At 35.7% G+C, this 14861-nt stretch overlaps 1 long non-coding RNA gene across 1 annotated transcript in view; it reads left to right on the top strand.

Annotated features, from left to right (window-relative positions):
* The window catches only part of LOC309659159, a 1097080-nt gene that overhangs the window by 440061 nt on the left and 642158 nt on the right, over window positions 1-14861 (top strand). The gene's annotated exons all lie outside the window — the stretch shown is intronic.

Genomic DNA, 14861 nt, shown 5'->3' with positions numbered 1-14861 from the left:
AGAAAATCTGGAACATTTGGGTTTCTGTTACCAAAATTATGTGATTTGAAATCTCCTTTTTGAGTATTTCATTATGAGAAAACATGTAAATTTCTGGGTGATTTAAAAAAAAATTGTTTTGGTACTTCTGCATTCCTTCCACTCTATTATAAATATTCTACCATTAAAAAACATGCTCATATGAAGTTTACTGTTCATGGTTTTGGGTAATAGTGAACTATCTACCAAGTCACAATACACTAAAAGGGAAGGAGTGAATGTGGGAACTCTTCAGAGTTACTTGAAGATACTTTATATACTACACTGACAAATGGCAGCCCATGTAAGAAAGAATTTGTAATAGCATTTTTTAATAGAAATTAGAATATGTATACTCCAACTTTGGGAACCACTGACCTTAGTAGTCTTTCTAATGAGCTGAATTTCTACTTGAGTCTCCTTCTGAATGTTTCTAGTACAGACAGACATCCATTGAGCAGAATCCTGTTTCCCAAACCCAGGTTCCACTCAGGTATAAAATGAACTTAGCTCATAGAAAAGAGGATAATAATTAACTATGCACATTTTTTAAGTCACCTACTCCCTTTCTCATAATGAAAGTTTAATAACTTGGCTTCTGCAAAGTATTACTGGCAAGTACTCCCTGAGATATACATTGCTATAACTTCTTTTGCATAATCTCAAATATGCATTCACAAATTCATGTAACAAACACTTACTGAGTACCTCATTTATAAACATCACTATTTTAGGCATTGTAAATTTAGCATAGGTAATCCCAGACAAAGCCCAATCACCAATGAAATTTATAGCCTCTGGCATATTCTACAATTTCTAATTCCATTCTTTAATACTAAATCAGCCCAATGACACTACCTTGATCATCAGGCTTTTGAAAATGATATTCATTCATTCAAAGATGGGTGGAAAATGATAAGAAATAGTTACAACTCTTTATTATTACAAAAGTTATTTTTTTTATCGTGTCGTTCTTGGAATGGAGTTATTTCCTGAGCAAACTTTTGGAGATGCTAAATCCAGAAACAAAATAGTGGATGAAATGAAATAAACTTTTCTCAGCACCATCCTTAATCACCTTATCCCTTTGTACTTGTCTGGATAAGGCACTAGACTTCAGTTCCAGGGCTCAGCTGAGTCTCTCTGGATACATCATAAAACCATGATGCCAGTAATCTCATGTTGCTCTATTTTTTTCCCTAAAAATATGGTCCTTTACTACTATAAAACTAATCCTGGTTAACTCCATTCTGAAACACAGCAGAAAACAAGTAAATACACACGCACACACCCCGCACAGGAGGGTATTAATCTCTATAGTTGTAAAATGAACTAACATTTAATAATTTCAAGTCCACATTTTGAAGAGGGTCAAGAAAAATTCAGAAATACAGAAACGGCTTAAAGTTTTGTTCTCTGGAATTTTTTCTGAGCTAGTAATTTTTTCTTGCTTCACACCACATGAACTAAATACAATATTTGTGGCATATACAAGAAAGGGGTAGCATGCACACATGTTGGCATGAATACCTGTACAAAGAACTTTCTATATCTATCTCCGAGGTCTAGAATGAGTGTATTCTGCTGTGTCTTATTTTTTTTAATTTTTATTTTGTATTGGAATATAGTTGATTTACAATGTTGTGCTAGTTTCAGGTATACAGCAAAGTGATTTAATTATACATATAAATATATCTATTCTTTTTCAGATTCTTTTCCCATATAGTTTATTACAGAGTACTGAGTAGATTTTCCTGTGCTACAGAGTAGGTCCTTGTTGATTATCTTTTTATATATAGTAGTGTGTATGTGTTAATCCCAACTTCCTAATTTATCCCTCCCCCACACATTTCCCCTTTGATAACCATATCTTTTTTTAAATATCAGAAATGGTGGTGGGGAGGAGACGGAGGCTATAGTCCCTAATGCATCAAATTAGAACTCCTGAGATTCTCTGTCTATTAATTCTTTATCTGCTCCTTCTTTTATAAAAAACCTCTCTCTCAGGTACATTTTGCAACACAAAATTATAAGTGGTATGAAATCTTTGGACATATTTTGCTAACACAAGCTATGCCAAAGCAAAATTTTATAAGGGGTCATGTTAAAATAATCAAAGAGAACAATTTAGTTGATATAAGCAAATTTTATTTTACATTTTACAGAGCAGACAGTCTCCACCCTCAAGAGTCCAGAGAACTGCAAAGCAAGGAACAGGGCTGCAAGCTTTTATAGAGGAAGACAACTGGGGAGTAAGAAAAGTGTGTTTAGTTTAAGTTGATTGGCTGGGGTTGTATATCTGACCTTATTTATAACAAGGAAGTCATTACAGATTCTTGGCATTTGGGGATTGGCTGGCTGGATATACAGTGTTTCTGGTCAAGTGAAGCATTTACAGGAATGGGAAAGTTATCTTAGTTTTAATCTGCTGATGTGGCACCCCAGGGAGGAGCTGCTCCATCTTGGGCCTAAAAATTTATTTCAACAGCCACTTGAATTTCCCTAACACTGTTCATTTGACATTTATAGCAAAGGCAACCAATGTTTCCAATGCAGGGGGTGAGGGAGACACCAGTGGAGAACAAAGATCATAGTCTATTATGTATCTGAGTGGGGAAAATTCACTTTACCACATAATATAGGACACAAAATGCAGCACACAATCTATCCACAGATGCTTTTGATCTAGAAGGCTATATTCCTCTTAGTCATATGTAACTACTGAAAAAAGTAGAAAACATAAATTCCATATGAGAGGACTTTGTGAGTTCAAATATACTGCTTCAGAATTATCTTTGGCACTGTTGTGTTCATTAGAAGGGATACCTGTCAAATTCAACTATTCAGTCTTTTACATTGGATTGTACATGAGAAAAATATCACCCGCTAATATTAATGCTACACAACAGGATCACAGCTTTAAATAAAACACTTATATAGAGTTAAGAGGTGGGACCACAGAAATGAAACCATATGTTCAGTTTAAGAGTGTGAGAAGATGAATTGCCAAATGAGGCGACTGAAGGAAGAATAGATAGTGGGTTTTCAGAAGAAAACAACAAATACAACATGGTAGCAAAGGAATAGCCGCAGAAGTCCCTTTACTGCCTTTCATCATTTAAACAATCTTTTCAGTTAATATTCAGTCTCTCTAGAAAAAAATGCTACCTCTCTCAAATAGCCTTGCTCTCCAATGCTTTCCGCCCAAGATGATGTCTGAAGGTAGTTGTGCGCAAACATAAGCTGGCAGGAAAGAGCTAGAAGTCTTTGGTGCTTTGTTTATTAGATGATCTGGTCTCTATCAGTTTACATTTCTGCCTCCATCTCTTGTTTCCATCCCCGAATCCTTTTTATCACCCCCTAACATCACCCACACTTCACCCCCAGTGAAGTAAACCTTGTTTCAAGAACTGGGGCAGAAGAAGTATCTTCACTATTATACTACAGGTAGAAATCCATGTTGTGACTCCTTTAGTAATACTAACAATAATAACACTCAAAAAGCACTATGCGTCAGACATAGCTCTAACCACTTCACAATTCTTAACTCATGTAATTAAGTTAATCATCATATTAAATCATGACCTCACACTCCTTTCATTCATTCTGTAAGGAATGCTAGACTATACCCTGGTCAATGTGTTCTTTAGACCAACTAGGATGAAGATCATGCAAGTAAAAAGGTCAAAGTGAAAATCACATTAATAATTCTCTCATGGTTGTTCCTTTATAACTTTATGTTTCTCCTCCGTAGACATATAACCACATGGTTGTTTTAGCTACAAAGTATTTGCATAGGCATTAATAACATATATTGTAGAATGTAGTAATATCAACTCTGCTTTGGTTGACCTTCTTCCCAGGAACTAGGAAGATGGTCTCAGAGTAGAGAAAATTTTAAAAAGAAATAGAGAGAGAGAAAGAGAGAGAGAGAGGGAGGGAGAGGGGCATGAAAAGGCAGGCAGACAAAATTAGAAAGAGGCAGGTACAATACAACAATAACAATATACTTAAATCCATCGTGTTGAAACAGAATTGTGGATTTATTTTGATCTACTTCCCCTTCCTCAGCATGATTGTCTAAATTTGCAACATAAACCTCACTGTTCTCTTGTTCCAGATCAAAGGGAGAAGCAGGGGTTTTGAAGGGAAGGGGGCAGAAATGGGAAAGAGATGGATTGTTGGCCTAGGGTAAATGAGAAGAAACCCAGCTTAAATGGCTTTTCTTGGGTCACTATAGGATATACAGGAGACATAAAGGATCATGTGTATCAAGTTTAATTGGTTTGAAGCTGTCTATAATGGGAAGCAGCACAGCATTATGAAAAGATCATGAAAAAGAAACTGAGAGGCTTGGCTTATGATTCCTGCTGCTACTAGCTCCTTGATCCTTGGGATCACATTTCTTTGGGCTTTATTTTCCTCTTAATGGTTTTGAAACCTAAATATTAATCATAATCACAGAATCTCTTTTAAAATATAATACTTCTATGCTTCACTTCAGACCTATGAAATAAGAATGTCTAGAAAATCTATTTATATCAGAACCTCTTCACGTGATTTCAATAATCAGCCAGTTCGGAAACCACTGGGCCAGAAGATACCTTAATTCTATTCCAGTTTAAATGTTCTGATTTTATTTCCTTTTTCAAAAAAAAATATAATCCACATACCATAAAACTCACTATATAAAAGTGTGCAATTTAGTGGATTTTAGTATATTTACAAGTTATACAGTCATTACCACAATCTAATTCTAGAATGTTTTCATCACCCCAAAGAGAAACTCTTTACCTATTAGCAGTTACTACTCCTTTTTCTCACAGAGATAAAAAATTCAAAATGTGAGAAATCCATCCCACTTCTGGAACAATTAAATTAAAAGAAAACAATTAAAGAGACTTAGTAGATTGATCAGCCTAATGCAATGTATAAAACTATAAAACCCTTTGAAATCTGATTCAAGCAAACACATAAAACTAAGTTAAATTTTCAATCTCCTTGCAGATATACCTATTTCAGTATTACAGGAAAAATGATTTTATGTCTAGTAGTTACTTTAAAACAATCTGTTATGGAGACAAGTGAAAGAGATATAGATGAAATAAGATTGGGCATATATAGATAACTGTTAAATCTGTTTGATGGGCACATAGTAATTTGTTATTTATCCAAACTCTTAAATATGTTTGACAAATTCTACCATAAAAAATGAAAACATCTACTTTTTCATGATGTCATTACCAAAGAATTACTAAAGCTTCTTTAATTATTTTTATATATGTCCTAGTAATATTGAGAGATACACCATTTTCCCTTTCTAGGATAAAACTAATAATGCTTACTTGAGTCTTTAGTTCCCAATTTGGGGCTGCATTCCTATTGACACCAGAAAAAAATTATCATTTTTTAAGCTAAACCTCTTTTGAAACCTTTAAAGGCTGTCTACAACTTCCACAGGGAGAAAAATTTGTCATACAAAACACTGAGCAGAATAAAAATAGGTGGTTCTAAACATAGATGAAATTCTTGAAAGGCTTAGTTTGTCTGATTTTAAAACAGGTAGCCACATTGTGTAGTATTCTTTTCTGTATAGCATCTATTAGCATTAAAACTTATTTCAACATGTTGTGGGTGACATCAATGAAAATATTTTCCCAGTTGTCCCTATAATCTTACTGGTGCAATATCCTATCCATATTGCTATTCTGGAAGCTTCTAAGTTGTTATATGACCTCAGGCACTTGCCACACTGATCAGTATAGAATTCATCTGAACAAGGCTGGATTAATGAGTCTCTGGAAACTGAGATTCTAGATAAATTCTTCCCCTGTAGAAGTTATTATATTTAAAATCTTGAGGGTATCAACAGTTACGTTTCCTAGAACAAGGAAAAATAAAATTGGGGGGGGCTGGGAAATATAACAAATCCACTAAGAAAAGCAGAGACTAGAGCGGGAAAGTTCTTGTGGGTTTTTTGAGTCCCTATTTTCAGTAGTGACTGGGGTCCACCTGAATTTCTGTCCTCTTAATTTGGTTATTTTAATTATCTTTGGATTCCCTAACCCCCAAATTCCATTTTTTGTTCAACTGGTTTTCATCTTATTTTGGTTATTTGGAAACAAATATACTTGGCTAATGCTATGAATATTATCAATTTTATCGGAACAAGGGCTTTAGATTAGCACTTTGATCAAGAAATAGGAAGAGAGTGTGAATCTTAATGCACACTGAAGGTTTTCCCACAGGAAGGACTCAAGTGTTTGATTCAAATATTGGTGTAAATTTCACTGTTATCACAGGTAGAAGAAAGCCACTCTCAGAACTATTGTACAAGAAAGAGCTCAATAAAAACTTGGAAAACTTTTTGCATTACAAATAAGATGAATCTTCAATTCAACACCCTCCAGCCACCATAATGGATGCTGCTGAAAAATTTCATTTTCTTTGGCCAGAACCTTGAAATGATACCAGAACCATCGATTACAGGCAAATAGCTACGAAAAATTTTTCAGTGCTGCAGGAACAGATTTTCTAGGTTGAAGTGAAAAAAACATAAACCTTGTTTCCTTTAATGGAAACCAAGACTTACAGACCTAGGAACTGTTAGTACTCTTTTGAATCATACTTTTGTTAAACTTGTCTTAGAATAGAAATCAGGTTCATTTTTACCAATACATAATCCATAATTCAGCCTGAGCCAGATGTTATCTCATTAACTTGACTAAAAAGAGATCAATATATATTCTGACACAAATATTCTCTTAGAATCTAGTGATTCTTAACACAAGGCTATGGATATCTGGAAAAACAAATTGTAGGAGTTCTGATACTGATTCTGATACTGTGAGTAACATTGAGCAAGAGATTGCATTACTTATAAAAGTGAAAAATCAAAATCAACTGGATATAAAACATCACTCGGAACTTGCCATGTAAAAGACTGCTTGAAATTTCAATTTCTTATGCAAATCAAACTATAGCTGTTTTTCTCTTGAAATACACTTTTGTGCAGAAATAGAATTTGGTTTTATTAAGACATTTAAAAAAATATATTTACTTCTCTGAAAGTGGAATTTGTTTGTATGTGAAAGATACAACTGAGAGAGACGTAACTCTTTGTAAGGATTATTTTCCTATTCTATCCATGTGAGGAAAATAAAGTTTCGATACAATAAATTTTATAAAAAATATCTGATAAAATTATGTTCATTTTTCTGGGGAGAAAATGTCACTTTTATTAGTTACTCAAAAGTATCTATGACCAATTATGCATTAAGTACTATAGATTTCTTAAAAATTCCATATATGTGTGTATATATATATATATATATATATATATATATATATATATATATAGTCACATGTGAAACCAATACGTTTCATTTAGGGGGGCTCCGAGGAGCTCAATCCTTTATGTCTCAGTGCAGAAAGAATTCAGCAAGAGGTAAAGTGATGGATAAGAGACGATTTATAGGAATAGGATGCTTGTGAGACTTACAAGAGTGTGGGCGAGAGAGTGCCGCGCCCGAGAATTTAGTGGGCTACAGTCTTATAATCAAAGGAAAAGTGAGGAGGGGGAAAAGATCACTTTCTTCTTCATTCTTGAGTAGACGTTATGCTTTCATCAACAGCTCCTCCTCCAGGTTGGGCAGGGGAGTTTTTTTGTCCCTACATGGTCAAGCCAGGACTGTAAAACTTATTACAGGTCTCTGTACAATGAGCACCTTTCCATACATTATTTTTTTTATGTGTGCAGAGAGTATGTCCTAGGGATCATTGACTTACTGAGCTCACTGGGCAGGATGTGGGTCTCATGCCACCATTGTTTTACTGTTTGGGGACATGTCTCGTGTTTCTGTCGCATGGTTTTGTTGCTAGGCAAGCCTGCTTGGTTTTGTGGTTAAGTAAAACTGCTTTCTTGAGTAATCATTAACTTACAGTGGTCTCCCATATTTTTTTCTACTTACAATCCCCTAGTGGGATTAACTATGTAATCACCTACTTTGTCCCTTTACTCTGTCCCTATCAATATATGTTGAGGGTTATCTCTGCTCTTGGGAAGTCTAATTATTTTAATTTTATTTACTATGAAATATAGTAGGCTTGAATAACTTTCTGACTCATAACAGAGAATTTAGCTGGCATCTTTCTAAGGAATAAAGAAAAAACTATCAGTATTAAAAATAAATCTAGAATATATATTTATTAAACACAACTGAGATTTATCTTTTAAAGTTGAAATAAAAGTAATTCTGAGGGGCTTCCCTGGTGGCGCAGTGGTTGAGAGTCTGCCTGCTAATGCAGGGGACACGGGTTCGAGCCCTGGTCTGGGAAAATCCCACATGCCGCAGAGCAGCTAGGCCCGTGAGCCGCAATTACTGAGCCTGCGCGTCTGGAGCCTGTGCTCCGCAACAAGAGAGGCCGCGATAGTGAGAGGCCCGCGCACCGTGATGAAGAGTGGCCCCCGCTTGCCACAACTAGAGAAAGCCCTAGCACAGAAACGAAGACCCAACATAGCAATCAATCAATCAATCAATTAATCAATAAAAAAAAATAAATCTTTAAAAAAAAAAAAAAAAAAAAAAAAAAAAGTAATTCTGAGATGTTGCTATAGTCAAATGAATGAAGATGTACTTAGAAATGAATGATTTTTCAACATTCTTTAGCATCAAAGAAAAGATTAGGCAAAGACTAATAGATAAATAGAGGAAAAGTTATATATCAGAAAGAAGGAAAGGACTTAGAGAAAATGATAAAAAGGTAATGATAGCAATATTCAAATTTTTTAACTGCCAAACACTTGACTGCAAACAGTGAAGAAAGATATAATAAAAATAATATTAGAAAATCGATATTTATTTTATACTACTGACAAATGATATTTTGAAAATATTATTTCACTTTACTGCTAAAAGAAAATCTTACTCCATTACTTAACTTCATTTGGGCCTTAGTTTTTTGCCCCAGACACATGTCTAAATATTCCACACTTATCCCATTCTTGAACAATATGGAAGGATTTTCACTTCTCCAAACATGCTATCCTCATTCTTCTTGTTAGCTTGCTTCATGCTTGCTTGTTAGCTTGCTCATGCTTGCTTCAAAGCATGGAAATATTTTCTTGCCTTCTCACTTCCTCTATGACAGGCTAAGTTAGGGAACTCCCTATATTAGCTCATAAAATCACATGATTACATTTACTATAACATTTATCATAATATAATACAATTGAATCTATATGTCACCTTTTCTATGGAAAGCACTGTGACTTTTATCTCTGAATTCCCAAAAGCCAGCAAGTACTACCCACAAAATTAGCACCCACAATGAGGTAAACAGAGAATGAGACTCATATCTATTACCTGCAGTATATTTGTGATGGGGTGTCCACTTCTCCCCTGCTCAAGTTCAGCATGTACCACCAGGTATAAATTTTTACCGGACTATAGCAGCTCAAGTTCTTAGTCACTGAACCAAGTACCAACCATAGAAGATAATAAGTGATAATTGTTCATAAGTACTATTAATACTTAATTTAACATAATTAATAATCAAATGATAATCTCTTCTAGACCCAGGAGGATGAATGTCGACAATGCAATATTAGGAAACATTCACACATGAAAGCCTCTTCAATTTTGGATTAAAGACCCAACTTTGAGTTTGCTTTAAAGTTTTTTTCTTTAATGATTTCTAAAATCGTTGTGTAAGGTTCTATGGACTACCTATTAGGTACTGCAAATTCTGGTAAACTAGCCCCTCTTATCTCCTTTAGATTTATTCTAGTTCAACTTCATTCCTTTGGAGAGGATGCTGAACTTTTCAGCCTGACTTATTCTGTTTCCCTTCCCACACTTGCTCATTGTATCTGTGTCCTCTGAGAAGTGAACAAGACAGAGTTAATAGTGCAAAATATTTATTAGGGGTAATGACTGTGAAAGATAAAGGGAGAAGGGAACAGGAGTAGGATAAGAAAGCATTCAGACCATGATGCAGATCTGATACCTGTGAGAGAGATGGAGAAAAAGGGAAGATGGGGTAGAAAAAACCTCTGACTGTGATGTAGCTCTGAGAAAGTGTTGGCTGGTCCAAAGAGAAGACCTGGCACAAAGATCAATACTAGAGGAGTCCCCATACAGACAGACAATTGAAACTGGTCAGCAAAAGAAGACATATACCTGCTGTTACACCACTGGGGCAGGAAAAGTATGTGGAAAACTTAAATAATTCATTAGGGTTCTCCTTGCCCAGCTATAACTGTAAATGGATAAATGCAGCAACCCTGGCTTGAGAAGCATGTGGATGCCAGGGGCTCAGATTTCTCAGGAATGAGGGTTTGAGTCAAGCCAACAGTCAAACCACCAAGATCATAAAGGTGAGATCAATAAGGGTGAGGGAGGTGTAGAATGAACAGCAGTGGAGGGAAAGGATTAACACAAGTCATGGCCCTGGGCTGTTTTGTGAAACCCCAAACTTCTTCTAAATTTCCCTTCAGGAGAAAGAAGCTCCTGAGAATGAACAATAGATGTGCTGCTTTCTTAACAATAGAGAAATGGATGTCCTCAGCACAAGTGGTAGACTGTTGCAATTATGGAAATATGCCACTCAGATCTCTCTTCAAGAAGAAACTTTCAGTAAGGTGTGAAGGTAGCTGGTGCTCAGTGCCTTTGGGATCCATCACAGTTTTTGAGCTGAAGTCATGCTCTCCCTAGGCATATCCCAACAGAGAGCATTATAAGCTAATATACACTAATAAATTTGTAAACCTGCATGAACTAGACTTCCAGTTAAATTATGTCCCCAATGAGCTTTTCTCTCAAAATAATACCTGAGGATGGAGCTCTCCAATCAGTGTGCCATTGCAGGCTCATGTACAGTGAAGGGTTAAGAAGCGCTGGAGGACATTATGCTAAGTGAAATAAACCAGACACAGGACAAATACTGCATGATTACACTTTTATGGGGAACCTAAAATAGTCAAACTCATAGACCCAGAGCATAGAGTAATGTTTGTCAGGGGCTGTGGGGAGGCAAAAATAGGAAGGTGTCAGTCAAAGGGTGCAAAGTTTCAGTTACGCAAGATAATAAGTTCCAGAGATCTACTGTACAACACAGGGCCTATAGTTAATGATACTGTATCCTGTACTTCAAAAATTTGCTACAAGTCTAGCTTGTGTTAATCAGTCTTACCACAAAAGAAAAAAAAATTTTAATTAAGTATAGTTGATTTACAGTGTCCTGTTGAAACTGAAATGAACAGAAACTGACATGACATTGATTATTTTTTTTAATTAAAGAAAAAAATAAAGATAGCAAGAGGAAATTGTTCGAGGTAATAGATATGTTTATGACCTTGATTATAGTGATGGTTTCATGGGTATATACTTATCGCCAAATTCATTAAGCATTTAATATGTTCAGCTTTTTGTATGTCAATCTTCCCTTAATAAAGTGTTGGGTTTTTTTAAGTGCTGCTGAATTCATTCTCATCATGGTTGCGTGGTGGGCCTGTGGCTTTTGGAGTCACCTGGCCCGGCAACCTTCTTGCCCTGAAGCATTCTTCCCAATTACTCTTGTGTTTCCACACCAATGTTGTTATTTTCTATGTATATCACGCCATGAAAAAGATTGGGAAGCACTCACTGCCTTTGAGCATACTGCCAAAGTAATAAAACCATTTGAGAAAACAAAGGTATTTTTAAAATTCTCATTAACCATACGTTTTTAATTATATCTGCTCTTCAAATCCTGTGATAAAACCCAGCAGCTTCCTCATAAACACCCCAGGGCATTCTGAATTCAGGAAATATTTTGACAATTTATTACTAATGAGTCTATTCAGACTACCATGGTCTATCACAGCCATATGTATATTTTTTTACTTTTTTTAATACATTTCCATGATGAGAAGGCCCAGGGCTGTGGAACTTAGGGAATATACAGTATATCAGCATGTTTTCTGTGTTCTCACAAATTATTGATTTCAAAAAGCACAATATTTCTCCAAAGGGTCAAACACCTTGTGGCCTTATTTTATGCTCTGAGCATAATCTAAGAAATGACAAAGCCTTCTGTGACCTCTCCCTCTCAGGTTATTTTGGGAATAAAATTCTCTGAATTGGGGACTTTGGGGATGGTCATTTGGTAGAAACCTAGGTGAGGAGAAGGGATACTGTCATTTTCCTTTGTTACCTTTTTTACTTTCTGACATGCTCTATCCATAGAATGTAGATGAGAATGAGCTCAGTGATTCAATATCTGTGGGCTGCCTGAAGTCCTTGGACAGTATTTCTTAAAAGCTGGAGCAGGTCCTCGTCATGTGTAGCATTCTCTGCATGAGCCCTTTGTCTGGACATAATAACAGCAGGAACTGACTCTTCTCAGAGCCACTGTGGATCCGAAGTGAGGTTAGGCTTCAGTATTTGAGCTTCATAAGAATGATCCAATCAATTGCTGTTATGGAGAACGTTTTTCATAAAATAATTTGAACATATGGCTACCTCACCCACTCCTCATTATCACTAGGTTCCCTGGTGTTTCTATGTGCGTCATTTCTACCATTTTGGCCTTCCCAACTCCAGGGGATTGGGATCTCTGGAGCAAATTTAGTAGATGCTTACTCAGGCGGGACCCGGGAGAAATGCAGGTCCAGGACATCTCTGACATTTGCAACTCGCCTTTGAGACACCCTCCAAAACCCAAGTATCTTTAATATTATAGATATTTGCATTTATGCCAGATAACAATGGCTAGCGTTGCCATTAAAGGATGAAAGCATTATTTATACTGGAACCAAATGCCAAAGCAAAACACTCTCAAGGGATTATAGAACAGTGCCAATACTTCCCTTCTCACTGCTTAAACTAAGCTTTCAATCGTAATTATAATTGTTTTTTCTACACTGACTGTTGGTATCTTGGGAAGAGAAATTACTGTGGCTCATTCAGTCTCCAAAGTGACTGACTACTCTTTCCTCTTCTTCTTTTGTTATAAACTTGAGGATGAAGTACAAGTTACAAGCAAACAAAACAAACAAACAAACAAAAAACCCAAAACCCCTTACATTTAATAAACACTTCAAATGAACCCCTGTCTAAAAGAAAAATTCCTTCTCAGTATGGCTCAGGAAATAAAAAGAGGAAACGTAAGTGTGATCTCTAGGAAGGCATTCCTTTCCATATACTTCTTAATACTTTTTCTTAGATGATACCTGGAAGCCAGAACTCCCTCTTGTGCTCCTCTTTTATTCAAGAAGCAATTTGTCAAATCCTTACCTTTCTGTCTTTATGCCTCACTGACCTATTTGTCCAAGGAGATCACTCTTCCCAGTGCTTAGTCCTGAAAGTTTATTAGAGTGAAAAAAAGCAGTGAACCAGTGTTCGTTCAGGTGAAGACTATAAGCAAGTGTACAATTTTCAGCTCAGAATGTCTATTCTACTGCATGACCACAGTCTGAAAGCATAAGTCAACATAGATAACAAAATATTGGTCACTATTACATGATGTGGCCAATGACATTACATGACGTATTCAATGTGTTATCTCATTATCTATGCACAATACAATGCACTATGCAAAATTGTTATAAACACAGTGCATTAACACTAATTCCCTTCAATCCCTGGGTTTCCTCAGATGATTTGTTTAATGATTGTTATTTCATTAAATAATCATGTGCCTTTAGTACACCACTGAAGAAACTTGATCTGTAAAAAACAAAACAAAACATAAATGATAACTATGTGTTTAGGTTTTATGACTAACTGTATATTCAATTCTATCAAACATGCATTGATTAAAACTTATCCTAAGCACTGAAATGCAGCTAGAATAAGATAGAGAAGGTGGCAGTCCTCATGGAGTAGATTATCTAGACAGAATAAGTGCATGTGTGATGTACATAGAGGAACATTGTGATAAAAGAACATATACTGGGGTACTTTAACCTAGTCTATGGCATTAGGGAAGATTTTCTGATAAAATGACATTATGCTCAGGTTATAAGGAAAAGTAGATTACTGAAGTGAAACTACAGAATTGAATGGGTCAGCTCAATCTAAACAGAGAATGTGGCATATGTAAAGCACTGGACTAGAATTAGAATATGGCGTATTTGAGGCACTATAAAGTCTAGAATATCTGGGTGCAGGGTATGGTAAAATGTGTCTGGGAAGTTAAGGCTTCATGTGGAGATCCTTTTAAGCTCTATTAAATGTTTCAGATTCTATAACAAGATCAATGGGAATTCACTAGAAAAATTTAAGCAGAACTGACACAGCTGGATTTTTATCTGAAAATAATGATTTGGAGCAGGGCAAGTGGATGCAGGGAAACCAACAGGAGATAACTGCAGTGGTCAGGACAAAGATGTAACCCATGCTAGTGGCAGGATGCTGAGATATCAGTATATCTTTTAAGACATCTTGAATAGGTAGAATTAATCAAGTGAATTTGATGATTAACAATTGTAGTGGGGAACAGAATAAAAACAAATCAAAGATATTTCCAAGGTTGAGTAATTGCAGGTTATTTCATGAGATAGATAAACCTGGAGAAGGGAAAAATTTGTGAGAAAAACTGATATATCAACATTCTAAGTTTGCAGTTCATGAGCTGTCCATTAAGCACATAGAGGATAAGATTAAGGAATTATCAGTTTAGAGATGGTAATTGAGACTTTGGATTGGATTCATGCATGTGAGTATGCATTCAAATGTTTGTTTGTTTTATACTTAAATGTGGAAGCAGTTAAAGCATGTTTAAATGTGACTGGGATAGAACCAATGAAGGAAAGACTTTAGTACAGACTGAAAAGGAATAATTGTGTAGCTGAACAATTT

The sequence above is a fragment of the Balaenoptera physalus genome (assembly GCF_965194825.1).
Source record: "Balaenoptera physalus genome assembly, chromosome: 4".
Taxonomy (NCBI): Eukaryota; Metazoa; Chordata; class Mammalia; order Artiodactyla; family Balaenopteridae; genus Balaenoptera; species Balaenoptera physalus.
This window is presented reverse-complemented; position numbering and strand designations above follow the sequence as displayed.